Source organism: Lolium rigidum, chromosome 1 (assembly GCF_022539505.1).
Source record: "Lolium rigidum isolate FL_2022 chromosome 1, APGP_CSIRO_Lrig_0.1, whole genome shotgun sequence".
In the NCBI taxonomy this organism is placed as follows: Eukaryota; Viridiplantae; Streptophyta; class Magnoliopsida; order Poales; family Poaceae; genus Lolium; species Lolium rigidum.
In genome coordinates, this window is record NC_061508.1 from 325591808 (window position 1) to 325597852 (window position 6045).

At 50.7% G+C, this 6045-nt stretch overlaps 1 pseudogene; it reads left to right on the forward strand.

Annotated features, from left to right (window-relative positions):
* Window positions 1-246: 246 nt before the first annotated feature.
* Window positions 247-5530, forward strand: LOC124699182 (annotated as a pseudogene).
* Window positions 5531-6045: the final 515 nt, after the last annotated feature.

Sequence of the window (6045 nt, forward strand, 5' to 3'; positions counted from 1 at the left end):
CCATTCCTCCTCCGTCCCCAAAAATTTCAACCCAGCCACCAGCCCACCGCCGTCGGCAGCCGCGCCGCCGGGATCCTCGACCCCTGCCCCGTGATCGCGCGCGCGCGCGGGCGGCGCCGCGGGGCCTCGATTCGTGGCCTAGCGGGGTAGATCCGGGCGGGGGTGGACCCGCGCCGCCGCGGCGGCGGGATGGCCGCCACCACCGGCGAGGAGGGCTCCACCGGCGGCGGGGGCTCCGAGACGAAGATGAAGCTGCTGTGCAGCCTGGGCGGCCGCATCCTGCCGCGGCCCGGGGACGGCACGCTGCGGTACGCCGGCGGCGACACCCGGATCGTGTCGGTCCCGCGCGGGGTGGCGCTGCAGGACCTGCTCGCGCGCCTCTCCGACGCCTACGGCGGCGCCACGGGCCCGCACTTCGCCGTCAAGTACCAGCTCCCCGACGAGGGCCTCGACGCGCTCATCTCCGTCTCCTCCCCAGAGGATCTCGACAACATGGTCGAGGAGTACGACAAGCTCGCCGTCGCCAGCCCCAAGCTGCGCGTCTTCATCTTCCCCGTCTTCGACGCCGCCGCCGGCGGGGACGACGAGGCCGCCGGCTTCGACGCCGGGCTCAGGTACCTCGAGGCCGTCAACGGCATTGTGCGCAAGGACAGCATCGCCAGCCTCTCCTCCACGCAGTGCTCCGATGGGGGCGGCCCCCTGCCCCCACTCCTGCCGCGCCGCCTTCCCCGTCCCCCGTCTCCCCCACCTCCACCTGCTCCTACGACGCCGCGAGATCGGCCTTCACCGTCGCGCCGCCACCACCGCAGCCGCAGCAGCAGCCGCAGCCGCTCGTCGACGTCTTCAGCAATGCCGCCCCCGCGCCTGCCCCCCAGAAGCAGCCGCAGCCGCAGGAGACCGCGCCTGCCCCACAGCCAACCCCGCATCCGCAGCCGCATCCGGAGGCGGCGAGGTACAGGCAGCCGCTCTCGCAGCTGCCACCGCTGCCACCCGTGTTCATGAACGAAGCTATGCAGGGTCTGAACCAGCCGCCGCCAGACAATGCGACCTGGTTCCAGGACTGCAATATGTGCGTCAAGGCTCTGCCTCACGCGCACTCTGACCCCGTCATGAATGACTATGCTAGCGATGTGCACGGGGGCGGGGCTGCGCCCGAGCCGATGCCAGTGTTCATGAGCCTGCGGCCTGAGGATGTGGCGAGGATCATGATGGCGGAACGGCAGGTGCCCGCTCAGATGGGGGCTTATGGCTACACACATATGCATCCTGTGCAGCATGGCGTTACCAACCCGCTGCCCGTTGATCCAGCTAGCTTTCATCAGCATGTCTATGTGCAGCAGCAGCAGCAACATCAGCAGCAGTTACAACAGCAGCAGCAGCACCAACAGCAGCAGCAGCAGCAGCAATTGCCACCCCAGCAGCAAGTGCCGTCGACTTATGGAGGATTTAACCATGTCCCTGTGATGGCTAATGAGATGGTCTCTCCGAATTCCGCCCATTCTGACATGGCGAGCTCTCACCAACAATCTATGCTGCATCAGCTGCCTTCAGTCCATGGAATGGCGCAGTACTTAGTGAGGCCAAGCAATCCCACTAATCCGCTGGAAGGCGAAGGCAGTTTAAGTGGCAATTCGAGGCACCGTGAGGATGGGCAGGTCCTTCGTGATAACATGCCGCCAGTGGCACCTGTGGCTGTGCCAAGCTATATGGTGAATGTGGACAGGATGATGGATTCACTGCGGGTGAGCCCCAATGAGTCTCGCTCTCCTGAGCAAAGGATTTATGCTGAGAATGGTTTACCCCAGAGTGCAACACCAGAGTACCTTCAGAGCAACACCAATACCTTTTTTGATGTCAATGAACCAAAGGTAGCCCCTCCAACTGAATCAGTTCCACTACCTTCTGTGGCCAGTCCTTATATGCAGAATGTCCAGCATCCCAATGTTAGTCATATGCCACACATGGTGAGCATCGGGGGACCGTACCCCAGCTATGTCGCCGCTACAATTGGGCATGGGGGTCTGCCTCCATCAGCTTATGGTGTTGATCTTGCGTATGCAAAAGCCGCTGTTAACCCAGTAAGTGAGCAGAAGGATCTTTTGCCTGAAGTTTATCACAGGGAAGCTCCACATGAATCCGTTCCTCCTACAAATGCTAATGCTCAGGTACCATTACCGACACCAGCATTGACAAATCATGCTCCAAGTGTCGAGCAATTCCAGGAGTCTAGTGTACCAGGCCAACAGTTCAACAATGTACACGCACTTCCACCAAGACCTAAGAGGGTACCAAGCAGGGAGAACATCAGCTCAAAGGATGCTCATTCCCAAAATTCGTTGTTGAATTGCAAAGGGCCAGATTTGAATATCCCAGCAGAGGAACAATCATATCACAAAGACGCACATGCTGAACAAGCTCGGTTTGTTAAAGGTTCGATGCTTAAACATACTTCCGACTGTATCTTGCTAGTATATGGTACTTAATGAGTTATAAGTTGTGAATTCTTATTCCTTTCTTTCATGAATCCAGGCGATGGTATCACTAATCCAGACTTACTGGGTATCGAGGATGGTCTTGCCGCATTTGAGCCTCCCCCTCCTTTGCTGAATGAAGGGGTTGCGGCTGTCACTAATAAAGTAGATGGGCAAGCTCACACCAATGAGGTTAAGATGTGATTCCTTAGAAGTTCATAGATGCCCTGATTTATGTCATCTTTAATGCTAAACAAGATAAATGTGCAGGCTACGAAGAGCAAACCAGGAGATTGGACTTCAGGTCTACCAGTAGATGAGCATGGACGCCTGCAGGTTACAATCAGGAAACATGTCTTATTCCTCATGCACATCTTAAATATGAAGCAAAATATTTACCAACCACATGTTCATATTTCAGATTATAAAGAATGATGACCTCGAAGAGCTCCAAGAACTTGGTTCTGGCACTTTTGGAACTGTATATCATGGTAAATGGAGGGGCTCCGATGTTGCAATAAAAAGAATCAATGACAGATGCTTTGCTGGGAAGCCATCTGAGCAAGAAAAAATGGTATAGTTCTTAATTCATATTTGAGATTTTTTAAAATTTGCTTGTGCTTGTCCTTATACTGAAAGGTCCTCAATATTTGCAGCGGCATGACTTCTGGAATGAAGCATCTAACCTTGCAGATCTACACCACCCCAATGTCGTGGCCTTTTATGGTGTTGTTCTAGATGGACCTGGGGGATCCATCGCCACAGTTACAGAATACATGGTTAATGGCTCACTTAGGACGGCATTGCTGAAAAATTCCAAGTATGTTCACTGTTTATATGTCTAGTACTCTAGCATACCTTTTGTAAGTATATAGCAGAAGGGATTAAAATTCTCTGCATGTGCAGGAGCCTCGATCGACGGAAGAGACTAATTATTGCCATGGATACAGCTTTTGGAATGGAGTACTTGCATAACAAAAACATAGTGCACTTTGACCTGAAAAGTGACAATTTACTTGTTAATTTAAGGGATCCTCAACGCCCAATATGCAAGGTAAGAAGCACAATTCTTCCGTTTCTATTCTACTGTTGGCTTGTTGCACTACATTGCTAGACTATTGTTTCTTCTCTTAGGTATTCTATATATACTTGATGCTGTGCAATCGATCCTATATCAACTTCCCAAATTTGACACCACCTAGTGATAATTTTTAGCATCATACCTATACTTGCAGTCTGTTCTTTAGTTTGGAACACAGTGTTTGTTGTGATAATCATATGGACATTTGGTTCTGCTGCTAGATAATTGCTGATAGAACTGGAGTTTCATTTGTGCCAGAATGTGCTTGTGCTTAGGTAATTGGTGAGTTGCATCTTAAAACAGACACCTTTGATTTAGATTTAGCTGGAGATTAGTATAGCTAAACTTAAGATACCTTTACTTGACACTGGAAGGAACATAGGGTATGTGTATCTGGATGATGGAGCCGCTGTTCTCTTGGTAATACAAGGCTATAGAATATGAAATGGACACAAGTATATAGTACCTCTGTTCCGATTTAATTTACACCGGACATCACATACCTGCATGCTAGCGTGGCCACCACTCCTCGTCGATTTAATCGGAAAGGAAGGAGTAAAACTACTATCTGATAACTCTTATCTCATATAGGAAGTACTTGTTTGCCATCTGAATATTGTCTTCTCTTACTGGATTGTCTAAATGTTAATGCCACGTTATCTATAGGATAAGTAAGGCTTGATGTTAATATTTTGCATTGTCACATGCAAATGCGATATTGCCTATGCGAACTGTCAACAAACTGTATCGACTCATGTGAACAAATCGACTTTTAATCGTTTAGGTTAACACCATTCCTTTTTCTATATATTTGTAATGGTTTTCTTGGATGATGCAGGTCGGTGATCTTGGGCTTTCGAAAGTTAAGTGTCAGACCCTCATCTCTGGTGGTGTGAGGGGAACGCTTCCATGGATGGCCCCGGAACTTCTGAATGGAAGTAGCAGCTTGGTTTCTGAAAAGGTCTGCTAATCGATTTATATTGCTTCTGTCTCTGTACATTTGGATAGCTATATATAATCCAGGTTCATGTATAACTCACACATTAATGTTGACATGTTTCCCTCAGGTTGATGTCTTCTCTTTTGGGATTGTTCTGTGGGAACTCCTCACAGGAGAGGAACCGTATGCAGATTTACATTATGGTGTTATTATTGGTGGGTACAAATCAGCCATGATGTAAACCATATGTGCAATAGATAGTCAAGGTCTGATGCAAACTGTTCATTTGTTGTCAGGTGGCATTGTGAGCAACACTCTGCGGCCGCAGGTTCCCGAGTCATGCGACCCAGAGTGGAGATCACTGATGGAGCAGTGCTGGGCGACAGAACCGTCGGAACGGCCAAGCTTCACCCAGGTCGCTGTCAGGTTGCGCGCCATGGCCGCATCCCAGAAGGTGCAATCCTAGTAGCGGCATCCGTCGTCGACAAGCTCTTCCCATATTCGCGTATCTAGGAAACAAAAAATCCGGTGCTGATATATAATGGCTTCATTGCGTCGTCCCCTCCCTAGGATCTATCTGTTCATACCCCTTCATTGTTTCATATCTTGTAATCATAAGTTCATCGCCAGCCCCCCCGCCTGTGTCTAGAAGAAGCATCGTGATGGAGACCCGTATTCTTTCATTTATACCCTTTGGCTTTAGAGGCGCGCTTCAATAAGCTTAGGTCTATTGTCAGTTATAGAGAGTCCATATTTATATTTTTCTTTCCTTTATTTGTCCCCTCCCCCCTTTCTCTGGGTAATAATCCAGGTGTTTGGAAGTCGTTGGTCTGTTGGTCTGGTCGGTCTGAATGTGAAACTGGTTTGTATCTGGGTGGGTAATACAAGTTTTGGGAGACTGAGAGTGAGGTCCATGCTTGTAACAAGCTCTGCTTGTGTTTTTTGTGTGTTCCTGGTGATGTTAATGTATACCGAATGGTTCAGTATCCATGTAAAAAAAGATACCAGTTTATTTGATTCCCCTGTCAGGCTGTTTTAATCATTCAGTGTTTTGTCGTGCGTTTATTATATCTCTTCACATTTGAGAATGGTTGCTGATTTTGGGCACCAGTGTGTCTCTGATCAAATGTTCAGAACTTCAGATGAATCAATCTGGCCTTCTGTACGCTGCATTGCTCCTCGGAATCAAGTCGGACATGGGATGAAGCGAAGATGGAGATGGGGATCGATGGTGATGCGGAGTCAGCGGCCCATGCGGCGAGCACGTCGACGAAGCTAGCGTGTTGACGGTTTGGACGGGATGCGCATGTGGCGTGCCTGCCGACGGCGACCCGTGATGGCCGGCTCGTTCGGCGTATCCAAGGTGACCTGACCTGACGCGGCGCCCGCTCCCGCCTCGGGGCACGCACGCACAGTCGCACACGCCGAGTCCCGATCCCGAGCGCCCAGTGCCAATGCAACTGCCACGCCCTTGATCCAGCCTCGCGACTCGGAGCACATCGTGGTGGCAGTTGTACTAGTAGTGGACTGTGGACAGGTACTATCGCAGCTCG